Source organism: Sarcophilus harrisii, chromosome 1 (assembly GCF_902635505.1).
Source record: "Sarcophilus harrisii chromosome 1, mSarHar1.11, whole genome shotgun sequence".
Taxonomy (NCBI): Eukaryota; Metazoa; Chordata; class Mammalia; order Dasyuromorphia; family Dasyuridae; genus Sarcophilus; species Sarcophilus harrisii.
In genome coordinates this window covers 573,111,833-573,127,226 of record NC_045426.1, presented here as the reverse complement: position 1 = coordinate 573,127,226, position 15,394 = coordinate 573,111,833, and the positions used below count along the sequence as shown (strand labels likewise).

Genomic DNA, 15,394 nt, shown 5'->3' with positions numbered 1-15,394 from the left:
GGAACTAATGTAGTGAACAAGCTACCAAAATCACACAGTAATTGTGGAAGAAAGGATTTAGATTATGGCTTATAATTCAGTTCTCATACTTGGACAGACACAAGTATCCACTTTAGGTGATGCAGGCAAACTCTACAAATCATTATATTTCAAAATCATCAATTTTATATTATTGTAGAGTATAAACTGCAAATTACAGCAGAGTTCAAGGAATAGGATACTCCAACCACTATACTTATTAAAGGTTTGAATATACCATTATAGATTACAACAAAGATTTTCAGGGTTTAGAACAAGATAAATTGGGGCTTGCAGAATATTCCTTAAGAAAATTCCCAAGGAAATAATTTTTCCAGTTGTTTTGAAAAAAAATAGAATTGTTCTTTGGCCTAATGGCCAACCTGCTGTTGAATAATGATGAACAGATAGCAAAGGAGAGATGTAAGTTTGACCTATTAACCAATACATTTCAGTTGCTTAGATAGCTAATTTAGATAATTTAACTCCAAATTTCAAGGAAAAGAAAGACCTACGAGAAAAGAATGAATAATTTGGGAGACTATTATTGATTTAACTCATTCAACAGATATCAAAATGTACTATAAGAAACTGTCATTTTGGAAAGTGCTCTGAGAATCTCTTCTAATAAAACTACTACAAAAAACCTAGTTCAGCTCTCCAAAATTCTCCAGTTCCCTGTTCCACAATGTGGCTTATGTGTTCACATATACCCATAAGCAAATAACTATATAATTCTACATAATTTTAATAACAAAGTAAATAGTTTACCTATATGCATGTTTATAACAATTTAGCATATCAATATTTTTCAGTTTGTTAATCATTCATATGTTGTTCTTGTTATGTATTTACTTGATCTTTGCATATTTTCTTTCTTTGGTGAGGCTAGGCAACTAAAATACTATTTCTGCCCTTGGCCCATCATTTTAAATTTGCCAGAATATGAAATTTTATATTATATTAACACATATAAATTCCAATTTAATTTACATATTTTATTGTTACATTATTGATGATAGTTGCTTTTTATATTTGGTTAGCACATTTACATTGCACTAATAATATTAATTTTGATGACAAGTGTTTATATGTCCCTAGACTATATAATTATTATTGGTGTCATATGAACTTGTCTTTAGGAAAACAATGCGTTCGATGTTAAGAATTTTTTCTGATAATTTCCACTTCTCAAATCCAAATCACTTCGAGACTTCAATTATTTAATGTCCACACCTGAATGAGTACTTGCTTCACGGATGCAATTTACAACCCATCTAATTATGCAGAAAATTTATTCAATACTTGGCATAAGTGTTCTTTAGGTAATCTTCCTAACATGATAGATGTTTTACTCTGATTCTTTTAATATGATAACGTAGCCCTGTGACTGTTCACATGTTATCCCTAGTTCTTTCTTTCTTTCTTTCTTTTTTTTTTTTTTTTTTTTTTTTTTTTTTGCTGAGGCAATTGGGGATAAATGACTTGCCTAGGGCTACACAGCCAGGAAGTGTTAAGTGTCTGAGGTGAGATTTGAACTCAGATCCTCCTGACTTCAGGGCTGGTACTCTATCCACTTCACCATCTAGCTGCCTCCATCTCTAGTTCTGTCTACATCACAAGCCCATCTTCTTTTCCAGTCGTATGTGTACTTGACGGCAATTTTAATGTTTCTACTGTTAAAAAAAATTATTATCAATGTAACTAAACTTACTTTGTAACCATTTTGATTTAAATAAATGAATTTCAATATGAAAAGTGGTATAACAATTCCTCAATTTCTCTATGAGTATTCTTTGTTCTTCTTATATAATTATATAGTTAATACATGCTTTTTTTTGGGGGGGGGGAATCTATCCACTACTCTTTTTTTTCTTTGAATATTTCATTAGATTATTTCCAGATTTCATTATATGCTTCAAATTTGTTCATCTTAATTACATTATAATATTCTACTGCATCAAACAACCACAATTTATTTAACTATATCTTTAGTTGGGGGAATTTATATTGCTTCCTGGTTTTTGTAATTATTTATAATATTGCTATAAAATTGTAAAATACATATCTTTTTTGTTTTATATATACATATATACATATATTTGCACATATGTGCCTAAGTGTATGCAGGACATATGTGTATATAAGAATATATATTCATGTGCACATGTAAGTGTGTGCAATGAATCTGGGAGCAACATATATAAAGAGAACATGTACATGTGTATGTATAATATTACACACATAAAATTATACACATATATATCTCCTCAGATACTGCCTCATTTCCCACCCAGGTACACTCATCTTGGATTTCTTGAATTTCTCCATCACAGCAGAGGTCTTTCCTTTTTCCCTTCTCACATCTTTTAATATTTCGTATGTATTTACCCATTTAGATTGTAAGCTTCTTGAGTATGTATTATTTTTCATATTTGTATCCTCAGCACTTACTATCTTATCTAGTACATACTAGGTGATTTAATAAAAAGTATTTATTACTTATTGACTCTACACACTTTTAGCATATAATCTAAATAATTGAATTGTTGGGGCAAATAATACTTTCTAAAACTTTTACTTCGTAATACCATATTGTTCTCTATTGCAAAAAAAAAGAAAAAGAACAATAAGCATATGATCCTGTCAGCAAGGACAAGTGTTCCTTTCTCTTCTTCAAAATCCTAGAACAATTTAATTTATTTTTGATTCCTTTCCCAATTTAATGGATTAAAATAGGAAAAGTAGGATTAAATTAGGGAAAAACATTTCTGATTATATTTGAAATTGAACTTTTTCCAAGTGACTATTGACAATTTTTTCTTCTTCCTTTGAAAATGATCTAATCATATCTTCTCTCTATTTATCAATGATAAAGCAGTAGTTAATTTGGTAGATGTTAATAATTCTTTATATATTTTAGATGTCATTTTTATCTATTATATTTCACCACAGACTTTTTTCTAATTTCTTGGTTTTATTATGTTGTTATTTAGTTAAAAGCCTTCAAGAAACCATTGGCATTACTTCATAATCATCATCAGTCTGTGCTACTATGTATACACCCCCTTCCTCTATCATTCGCTTCCATTCCATCGTGTCTTTATGTGTTGTATTCTTAGACTACATTGTGAGCTCTTTAAAGGTAGGGACTATCTTGCTTGCTTGAATTCATAATTTATAGCACCAGCACTTACAATAGTGCCTATGACATACATCGTAAGCATTTAATAAATGTTCTATCTCCCTAATTATAGAATTTTTTAAAAAGATTAAAAATAGTTTAAAAAGTTTAAAAGTAATGGACAAATTAACTTTTTTTGGAAAATGATTTGGTACCACTAATTTTTATTATAATTTTCATTGTAAGTGTGAAGATGAGTAAAAAGATATTATTTTTTTTCCTGAGGCAATTGGGGTTAAATGACTTGCCCAGAATCATATAGCTAGGAAGTGTTATGTGTCTGAGATCAAATTTGAATTCATGTCCTTCTAACTTCAAAATTGGTACTCTATCCACTGCACCACCTAGCTGCCCTTAGGTATCAATTTTAAAGGCCTTCAAATTACTTAATTATTGAAGCATTATCATCAAAAAATATTATGAAGGTAGCTAAGCAATTGAGAGAAAATTTATTAGATAACAAACTTCAGAAAATGGTTGATGAAGCTGATTGTGATGAGGATAACGGAATGAAAAAGAATTTTTGGAGCATGATGAAAAAGACTATTTTTAATTTCTTAAATTGTGTGATTTATTTTTAAACTTCTTTTCTTTTAGGATTTTAAGTTCCAGATTTTTTTTCCTGCCCTCCACTGAGAAGGCAAGCAATATGATATCAATTACACATGTGAACTCATATAAAATGTATTTTCATATTTGGCATATTGCAAAAAATAGAAAGAAGGAAAGAAAGAAAGGAAGGAAGGAAGGGAGGGAGAGAGGGAGGGAGGAAAAGAGGGAGAGAGGGAAAGAGGAAGGAAAGAAGGAAGGAAGAGAGAAAGAAAGGGAGAGAGAAGAGAAAGAAAGGGAGAGATAAAAGAAAAAAGAAGGAAATAAAAAAGTTAAAGGAAAGAAAGGGGAAAGGAAGGAAAAAGGAAGAAAGATAGAAATTGAAAAAAATATATATACACTTCAATTTTTACTCAAGGGTTTATCAGTTCTGTCTCTGGAAATAGATAATATTTTGAATGATAACGTCTAAGCTCTTTTTCATCTAATATTTTTCAGGTAGTTCAGTAGTTCTTCAATTAATTCCACTGGATCTATTTTTCAGGTCAGTTGTTTTTCCTGAGATATTTCACATTTTCTTTTATTTTTTTCATTCTTTTGATTTTGATAGATTGTTTCTTGATGTCTCATAAAGAGATATGCATACTTACACTTGTCCAATTCTAACTTTTAAAGAATTATTTTGTTCAGTGAGATTTTCTGTACTTCCTTTTCCATTTGGCCAATTCTACTCAAGAATTCTCTGTAATATCTGGGCTAGCTTTCTGGAGGTCCTCCCGATGGGTCTTGGTCTCAGCAGGATAGATACCATGAGAATAGCCAGGAAAAGAGTCTAGAATCTTTTTTATGTCTTCTTATTTTTTTTTTTAATCATAGCTTGTTATTGTTATTTACAAAACATATGCATGGGTTGTTTTTCAACACTGACGCTTGCAAAACCTTCTGTTCCAACTTTTCCCCTCCTTTCCCCCACCCCCTCCCCTAGATGGCAGTTCGTCCAACACATGGTAAATATGATAAAGTATATGTTAAATACAACTTATGTATACATATTTATACAGTTATCTTGATGCTCAAGAAAGATTGGATCTAGAAAGAAAGTAAAAAAAAATCTGAGAAGGAAAACAAAAATGTAAGCAAACAATAACAGAAAGAGTGGAAATGCTATGTTGTGGTCCACACTCATTTGCCATAGTTCTCTCTCTTTTGATGTAGCTGATTCTTTTCATTGCTGAACAACTGGAACTGGTTTGGATTATCTCATTGTTGAAGAGAGCCATGTCCATCAGAATTGATCATCATATAGTATTGTTATTGAAGTATATAATGATCTCCTGATCCTGCTCATTTCACTCAGCATCAGTTCATGTAAGTCTCTCCAGGCCTTTCTGAAATCATCCTGATGGTCATTTCTTATAGAACAATAATATTCCACAACATTCATATACCACAATTTATTCAACCATTCTCCAATTGATGGGCATCCATTCAATTTCCAGTTTCCAGTTTCTAGCCACTACAAAAATGGTTGTCACATACATTTTTGCACATCCCTTTCCCTTCTTTAAGATATCTTTGGGATATAAGCCTAGTAGTAACAATGCCACTAGATCAAAAGTTATATACAGTTTGATAACTTTTTGAGCATAGTTCCAAATTGCTCTCCAAAATGGTTGGATACGTTCACAATTCCACCAACAATATATTAGTGTCCTAGGTTTCCCACATCCCCTCCAACATTTGTCATTGTCTTTTCCTGAGATCTTAGCTAATCTGACAGGTGTGTCAGAGTTGTCTTAATTTGCATTTCTCTGATCAATAAAGATTTGGAACATCTTTCCATGTGACTAGAAATAGCTTTAATTTCTTCATCCAAAAATTGTCTGTTCACATCCTTTGACCATTTATCAATTGGAGAATGGCTTGATTTCTTATAAATTTGAGTCAGTTCTCTATATAGGTTGGAAATGAGGCCTTTATCAGAACCTTTGACTGTAAAAATGTTTTCCTAGCTTATTGCTTCACTTCTAATCTTGTCTGCATTAGTTTTGTTTGTACAAAAATGTTTTAACTTGATATAATCAAAATTTTCTATTTTGTGATCAATAATAATCTCTAGTTCTTTGGTCCCAAATTCCTTTCTCCTTCACAGGTCTGAGAATTAAACTATCCCATGTTCTTCTAATTTATTTGTAATCACATTCTTTATGCCTGGATCATGAACCCATTTTGACTTTATCTTGGTGTGTGGTGTTAAGTGTGGGTTAGTGCCTAGGTTCTACCATACTAGTTTCCAATTTACCCAGAAGTTTTTGTCAAATAGTGAATTCTTATCCCAAAAACTGGGGTTTGGGAGTTTGTCAAACACTAGATTGCTATAGTTATTGACTATTTTGTCCTGTGAACCTAACCTATTCCACTGATCAACTAGTCTTTCTTAGCCAATAGTAAACAGTTTTGGTGACCAATGCTTTATCAGATAAGTTTAGATCTGGTACAGCTAGGCCAACTTCATTTGATTTTTTTTTTCATTGATTCCCTTGAAATTCTTGACCTTTTGTTCTCCAGGTGAATTTTGTTGTTATTTTTTCTAGGTCAGCAAAATAGGTTCTTGGGAGTTTGATTGGTGTAGCATTAAATAAATGGATTAGTTTAGATAGCACTGTCAAGTTTATTATATTTGCTCAACTTATCCAATAACATTCAATACTTTCCAATTGTTTAGATCTGACTTTTTGTGTGGAAAGTATTGTATAGTTTTGCTTATATAGTTGCTGACTTTCCCTTGGCAGATAGATTCCCAAATATTATATACTATTGGAAGTTATTTTAAAAGGAATTTCTCTTTGTATCTCTTGCTACTGAATTTTGTTAGTATGTATAAAAATGCTGATAATTTATGTGTACTTATTTTGTATCCTGCAATTTTGTTAAAGTTGTAGATTATTTCTAATAGCTTTTTAATAGATTCTCTGGGGTTCTCTAAGTATACCATCATATCATCTGCAAAGAGTGGTAATTTGGTTTCCTCATTACCTACTTCTTTAATCTCTTTTTCATCTCTTATTACCAAAGCTAACATTTCTAATACAATATTGAATAGCAGTGGTGAAGTGGCAACCTTATTTCACTCTTGATCTTACTGGGAAAGGTTCCAGTTTATCCCCATTACATATGATGCTTACTGATGGTTTTGAATAGATGCTACTGACTATTTTAAGGAAAAGTCCATTGGTTTATATATTCTATATTGTTTTTTAATAGAAATGGGTGTTGGATTTATCAAATGCTTTTTATGTATCTATTGAGATGATTATATGATTTATGTTAATTTGGTTGTTGATATAGTCAATTATGCTAATAGTTTTCCTAATACTGAACCAGCTTTGCATTCTTGGTATAAATCCTACTTGATCATGGTATATTATTCTGGGGATGATTTTATGTAATATTTTTGCTAATAATTTATTTAAGATTTTTACATCAATATTCATTAGGGAGATTAGTCTTTAATTTTCTCTCTCTGTTTTTGTCCTACCTGGTCTAGGTATCAATAGCATGTCAGTGTCATAAAAGGAATTTAGTAGGATTCCTTCATTCTCTATTTTTTCAAATTGTTTATATAGCATTGGAGTTAATTGTTCTTTAAATGTTTGGTAGAATTCACATGTAAATCTATTTGGTCTTGGGGATTTTTTCATAGGGAGTTGATTAATACCTTGTTCTATTTCTTTTTCTAAAATGGGACTATGTAAGACAATTCTCAGATAAAGAAATTGAAACTATTTCTAGCCATATGAAAAAATGCTCCAAGTCATTATTAATCAGAGAAATGCAAATTAAGACAACTTTGAGTATACCACTACACATCTCTCAGATTGGCTAGAATGACAGAGAAAAATAATGTGGAATATTGGAGGGGATGTGGGAAAACTGGGACACTGATACATTGTTGGTGGAATTGTGAATACATCCAACCATTCTGGAGAGCAATTTGGAACTATGCTCAAAAAGTTATCAAACTGTGCATACTCTTTGATCCAGCAGTGTTACTACTGGGCTTGTATCCCAAAGAGATTTTAAAGAAGGGAAAGGGATCTGTATATGCTAGAATGCTTGTGGCAGTCCTCTTTGTAGTGGCCAAAAACTGGAAACTGAGTGGATGCCCATCAATTGAAGAAAGGTTGAATAAATTGTGGTATATGGATATTATGGAATATTATTATTTGGTAAGAAATGACCAGCAGGATGATTTCAGAAAGGCCTAGAGAGACTTACATGACCTGATGCCGAGGAAAATGAGCAGGACCAGGAGATCATTATATACTTCAGGTATGATGATCAATTCTGTTGGACATGGCCCTCTTCAACAATGAGATGAACCAAATCAATTCCAATAGAGCAGGAATGGATTGAACCAGCTTCACCCAGCAAAAGAACTCTGGGAGATAACTATGAACTACTATGTAGAATTTCCAATTCCTCTATTTTTGTCTGCCTGCATTTTTTATTTCCTTCACAGGCTAATTGTACACTATTTCAAAGTCCAATTCTTTTTGTACAGCAAAATAATTGTATGGATATGTATACATATATTGTATTTGACTTATACTTTAATATATTTAACATGTATTGGTCAATCTGCCATCTCAGGGAGGGGGTGGGGGGAAAGAGGGAAAAAGTTGGAACAAAAGGTTTTGCAACTGTCAATGCTAAAAAAATTACCCATGCATATATCTTGTAAATTAAAAACTATATAATAAAAATGAGACTGTTTAAGCAATTTACTTCTTCCTCTGTTAATCTGGGCAGCCTATACTTTTGAAGTTATTCATCCATTTCACTTTGGTTATCAAATTTGTTGGCATAAAGTTGGACAAAGTAACTTCAAATTATTGCTCTAATTTCTTCTTCATTAGTGGAAAGTTCTCCCTTTTCATTTTTAAGACTAACAATTTGATTTGCCTCTTTCCTTTTTCTAATCAAATTTACCAAAGTTTTATCTAATTTGTTGGTTTTTTAATAAAACCAACTCTTAGTTTATTAAGTCAATATTTTTTTTCTTTACTTTCAATTTTATTAATCTCTCCTTTTATTTTTAGAACTCCAAGGTTAGTGTTTGATTGGGGGGTTCCAATTTGCTCTTTTTCTAGCTTTTTTAGGTGCAAGCCTAATTTATTGATTTTCTCTTTCTCTATTTTATGAAAGTAAGGCTCTAGAGATATAAAATATCCCCTTATTACCACTTTGCCTACATCCCAAAAGTTTTGGTATGTTGTCTCATTATTGTCATTTTCTTGGGTGAAATTATTAATTGTGTCTATCATTTGCTGTTTCACCCATTCATTCTTTAGGATGAGATTATTTAGTTTCCAATTATTTTTTTTGGTCTCTTTTCCCCTGGCTTTTTATTGAATGTAGTTTTTATTACATTGTGATCTGAAAAGGATGCATTCACTATTTCTGCCTTTCTGCATTTGAATTTGAGGTCTTTATGTTGTAATATATGGTCACTTTTTGTATAGGTTCCATGAACTGCCAAGAAGAAAGTGTACTCCTTCCTGTCTCCATTCAGTTTTCTCCAAAGATCGAAAATACCTCGCCTAGTGTTCTATTTATCTTTTTAACTTCTTTCTCATTTATTTTGTGATTTGATTTATTTAGTTCTGAGAGTGCAAGGTTGAGATCTCCCACTATTACAGTTTTGCTGTCTATTTCTTCTTGCAGCTCTCTTAACTTTTCCTTTAGGAATTTAGATGCCATGCCACTTGATGCATATATGTTTATTATTGATATTGCTTCATTATCTATGCTACTCTTTAGCCAGATATAGTTTCCTTCTTTATCTCTTTTAATTAGTTCAATTTTTGCTTTTGTTTGATCTGAGATCAGCATGGCTACACCTGTTTTTTTTGTTTTTTGGTTTTTTTTTTGTTTGTTTGTTTTTACTTCACCTGAAGTGTTATGGGCCAGAACTCTGAAAAAAGGATTCTTACAATTCTGGCCCATAATACTGAAGCAGGGTAGATTCTGCTCCAGCCTTTTACCTTTACTCTGTATGTATCACCCTGCTTTAAATGTGTTTCAAACCACATATTATAGGATTCTGGCTTTTAATCCAGTCTGTTATCTGTCTCTGCTTTATGGGAGAGTTCACCCCACTCACATTTATGGTAAAACTACTAATTCTATATTTCCCACCATCTTATTATCTCCAGATTATGCTTTTCTCTTTCCTTTCCCCATTAGCCCCATCCCCAGTATTAAACTTATGGGCACTATTTGCCTCATGCACCCTCCCTGTTTAGAATCCCTCCCTCCCCCTTAGAGTCCCTCCACCTTTATTAAACCTTTACCCTACTATTTCTGTATTCCCTTCTATTTAACCTACTCCTTCCCTTTTCACTTTTCCCCTTCCACTTTTGATGTGGGAGAAGTTTCTCTATAAACCAACCAACTATGTCTATTATTTTCCCTTTGAGCCAAATCTTATGAGAGTAAGATTCACACAATATTCACCCCCCTCTCTTCTTTCCATCAGATATAATAGGTTTCCTTTGCCTCTTCCTGATATATATATTTTTTCCCTGTATTTTCCTGCACTTTTCCCTTTTTCTGGTACAATCCCCTTTCCAGCTCTAGTTCCTTTTTTATATTATAACAGTAAAATCAAATTATACATGAACTTTTTATGTATACCCGTAACAGAAATACAGTTCTCAAGAGTTCTTTTTACCTTGAGTCCTATATTTGGGGGGCAAACTTTTTGTTTAGCTCTAGTTTCTTGTCAGAAATAAATGGAATTCACCTATTTCATTGAATGTCCATCTTCTTCCCTGGAAGAAAATGCTCAGTTTAGCTGGGTAATTTATTCTTGGCTGCATTCCAGGTTCCTGTGCCTTTCAGAATTATCAGATTCCAGGGCCTTTGATTCTTTAATGTGTATGCTGCTAAATCCTGAGTAATCCTTAATGTGGCTCCTCAGTATTTGAATTGTTTTTTTCTAGATGCTTATAGTATTTTTTCCTTGGTCTGATAGTTCTGGAATTCAGCTACAATATTCCTTGGAGTTTTAATTTTAGGATCTCTTTCAGCAGGTGTTTGATGAATTATTTCATGGCTATTTGACCTTCAGATTCTATGACATCTGGGAAGTTCTCTTTGATGATTTCCTGAAAAACTGTGTCTAGGCTCTTTTTTTCATCATGATTTTCAGGGAGTCGAATAATCTTTAGATTATCTCTCCTAGATCTATTTTCCAGATCTGTTGTTTTCATAAGTAGATATTTAACGTTTTTTCTATTTTTTCATTTTTTTATTTTGCTTGACTGATTCTTGATGTCTCCTTGAGTCATTCATTTCCATTTGTTCAGTTCTAGTTTTTAATGAGTTTTCTTCATTTACTTTTTTTATTTCTTTTTTTATTTGTCCAATTGAGTTTTTAAACAAGTTGTTTTGTTCTATGGAATGTTTTTCCATTTCACCATTTTTTAAAGGAGTTATTGTCTTTTTCCAATTCACAAATTCTGTTTTCCTGAGAGTTATTTACTTTTTCCAATTCACAAATTCTGTTTTTCAGGGAATTTTCTTTTGGAACAATGAGAATTCTCCAAGCTTCCTCAACAGACAACTGGAAGTGGCAGCAAAGAGGCAGTGGAAAAGCAGCAGAATGGCAGTAGAATGGCAACAGCTGCACTGGGATCAGAGGCTGCACTGGGATCAGGGGCTGTGCTTAGATCGTGCTGAGTCATTGCTGGTGTTGGGTGGGTGTGGAGAGGTCCTGTGAAACTCCAGTGCTTTGGGGTACACTCTTTACCCTTTGTGTTTATGTTGGAAGTTTTATAACTTCTCTGCTGATCTACTGGCTTGTAACCAGAGCAGAATAGCCAACATTGTGGTAGAGTCCTCCCCATAGATTTTTCTGCCCACAGAGACCACATCCACCCCCATCTGCTAAGTGTGTGCCATCCTCCATACTCTGCCTATTTGCCTGGCTGTACCTGTGCCTGGTCTGGTCTCCTCTCATTCCCACACACATGATCAAAACAGACAAAAGATCTGGTGGTCTTTTAGATTGTTTCTTTTGGTAATGTGTTGTATTCCCAATATTCATGGGTTCTGACAGTCCAGAACTAATTCAAAGGCTAAATTTTGGGAAAAGTTTGAGAGTAGTGGGGAGCTCAGAAAGACACGTGTGTCCTTTCTACCATCTAGGCTCTTGTCTTGAGTCTAGAGTCTTTATTGTCTCCTTCACAGTCTGTCTCCTTTACAATCTGTGTTTGTCACAGTCTGACCCAGTCTTGATCTTAGTGGAGGAGTGCAGGAGGCAGGAGAGCCATCAGGAGGATGGTCAAAGATGGAATATCTTATTTCCATTCCTCTCAGCCCTTAAATCCTTCAGCATGATTACATCATTACAGCACATTAAATATGTGTGAACTAGAGAACCATTACATCATCATACTAAGTACTAAGTATATATGTGAACTAGAAAACCATCATCTCATTAATTCTACTGAATAAACACCTTATTGTAAGTATCCTTATTTCAAGTATACTTTTCCAGAGTTCCAGACCTCTACATCTCCCCCTTTCTTTTGTTTTAGAACACAGGTGATCACGTCCTCCCTGACTTCTCAGGAAGGGAGGTGAGAACACCAAACCAGATATTGTTAGCAGGTTTCCTCTGGACTGAAGGGTCTTATTTGAAACAGGTATACATAAATCCATCAGCATGGGATGTATTACACAAGCACATAGTAATATAACACAGGCTAGTAGTGATGTAATAAATAATATGAATCAACATGAGGAATTATACATATCCATATGTCTTAGAAGGATGATATGTAAATAACAATCACACATACACTTTCCTCAGCATCCAAGACATGGTCCAAAACCAATCTGTTGTCCATTACTTCATGGTTCAGGAAATCCAATGATTCCTGCAAGTTTTGAAGTCTTGCATCAGTATCATCATATGTCAGGGAATCTAACAATTCCTGCAGATTTTGAAGTCCTGTAGTATTCTTATTAACAATTTCTGATGTTCATGAGAAATTGCCATAAGTGCCATGCTCTTTCAGTAGTGGGCACAGTCACAATGGAACCATCTCATGTTTCTTGGATCTCTTCCTTTGTTTCAAGGCTCTTCTCTTTTTCTGTCTCTCTCTGATGGACAAGGCAAATATGGCTTGTTGGCACCCATCTTATTCCTTCTCCATCTGTAGAGATACAAGCAAACCCTCTCCCCCAAGCAGTTAACCTATCTGGTCCCTTCCATTCACCACTTTCTGGATCTCTCTATATCACCTGGCAATTATCTAAAGATAGTGAAGCTGCTCACACTGGACACTGCCCTCCTGGTAGGTTATAAATCCTGTCTGCCATAACCAGTGCATCTTTATCAAAAATCAAAAAAGTAATAGTATAAAGAGAGCCAATTCATGAGTGAAGAAACTTCTTTCATTAGTGCAGACTAGAACCTTCTCTGAAACTTACAGTATTAGGAAGTTGCTTAGAGTACTCAGAGGTTAAACAACTTGCTTAGGGACACAAAGACAGTAAGTATATTTTAAAGGCAGGTCTTGAATGAAATCCTCCTGGTCTCAATGCTGGCTCTATGTCTACCATGAAACATTTCCTCAGGTGAATCATGTAAAGCCACTCTCTTCATTGCTCCTCAATTGCAATCCCTTTACCCCATCAGGTTGCTTCTCAGCTGATTGATTATGTCAGCATACTGACCTTCTAAAAGACTCTCTGGTTGTGACATTGGCTGCCATCATGTCCCAAGTGTTTTTTTTTTTTTTTTTGGCTGGGGCTGAGCCCCACTTCCCATTTCCCTAAGTCATTCTACATTCTGATACCCAATGCAAACCTCTACTGCATTTTGGACATAGGATTTTGGGTCTTATTCTCTCACCCTATTTTCTCACTCTGTCTCTATACCAACACTGAGCTTTCAGATGCCCTACTTTACCACATTGAAAGTATTGATAAGTCTCTCTGAAAGTCCCTTGCTAAAAGGGATCCTGTCTTCCCATATTCTGATCTTGAAAAGTCTGCATCATACCCTGAGTATAAAAGGTATTTGTGCTCATGGAGGCACAGCGTCTTATGATCTCATCTAAAGGAACATCCTTGTGTAGTCCAAATATAATTATTGTACAAACCTTATTAGCATTTTCTTTAGCAAGTTGTCTTATCATAATTTCTGTTGCTACATTTTCACTAATAGTTTGTATGACAGCTGTCTGCAAATGTCCCACAAAATCAGCAAAAGGTTTGGACGTTACACTATTTTTGTGAAGGCTTCACCTCTATCTTGTCTTCCTGGGAGGGTACACCGTGCTTTGATAGAAGCAGAATCAATTTGCTCCTATGCTGCTATAGGATAATTAATCTGTGCTAAAGTGTCTGCATAAAGACCTAAAACTGCTAGTTGATCAGAGGTGACTGGTATATTAACTCCAGGTTGCCTATTTTGTTGGGCTTGTATTCTATAGAGTTCACTATACTCTGAAAGCCACAACAAGTTTTGTCCAGGTTCTTAACATGCCCTTGCTATAGATTTCCAATCATCGGGGGTTAAAGCTGCAGAATCCAGATTCTCTAATAACATCTTAACATAAGATGATGTAAACCCATAAAGAGTGCAAGCCTTTTTCAGATCTTTGATAATTTCCAAATTAAACAGAGTATAATTTCTTCTTTCTTGACCTGAAGAGTCAAACTCTTCAATCATAGGGTATGCTTCTATTCTTAAATCAGATTTATCCTGTCCTTCATTTTTATGAAGTTTTAATTAATCCTTTTATAAATGTGTCATGGGGAGTGGACAAAGCTGCTGCATGGATGGTGCTGATTGAGAAGCACCACACTCCTTAATTTCATTAGTACTGTACTTAATTCCTTTCTTGTCCAATTCTTCATGCTTTTCAGGTGCTTTGTCTGTACCTCTCCCTCCTGCTTGTTCTCCTTTTTCCTTATTTTAGAACTTATATAATTCCTTATAACTAATTGTATTATGTTGCATATATAGAATGTTTCCTCAGGAATTGAATAAGGGCCATTATCATTGTAATATTCAATTAGTTGTTCTCCCACTAGTTCCAACTTCTCTAGTTCTAATATTTCTTCCTTAGAGAACCAAGGAGATGTGTATTCTAAAGTATCTAAAAGTCCCCCAAGTTATAATCAAATCTTGCCACTTCATTAACCTAACTATACCTTCTACACATTTTACTTGGGATGAAGAAGGCTCTTTTCTTAGTATTTAGCCCACTTTAGCTGAAAAACAAAAGTGATTAGTTTACTAACCCTATTTCCTCATCACAGGGACTTCTCCACTGAACTTACAATAGCATCAGTCAAGCTGTTGAGTGTAGGTTCTTATGTCCACTTTTGGGTGCCAAAATGCAATGTCTGGGCTAGCTTTTTGGAGATCCTCCAGACAGGCCTTAGTTTCAGCAGGATACACACTATGAGAATAGTCAGGAATAGAATCTAGAGTCTTTATTGTCTCCTTCACAGTCTGTCTCCTTTACAATCTGCGTCTTTCACAGTTTGACCCAGTCTTGAGCCTAGTGGAGGAGTGCAGGAGGCAGGAGAGCCACCAAGAGGATGGTCAAAGATGGA

At 34.1% G+C, this 15,394-nt stretch overlaps 1 protein-coding gene across 1 annotated transcript in view; it reads left to right on the top strand.

The window, feature by feature from the left end:
- The first annotated feature begins 11,347 nt into the window (after positions 1-11,347).
- TRIQK (triple QxxK/R motif containing) overlaps positions 11,348-15,394 on the top strand; it is a 163,241-nt gene continuing 159,194 nt past the window's right edge. The window contains exon 1 of the mRNA XM_031946980.1: positions 11,348-11,514. The gene's annotated coding sequence lies outside the window, so the exon portion shown is untranslated. The remainder of the gene's footprint in view (positions 11,515-15,394) is intronic.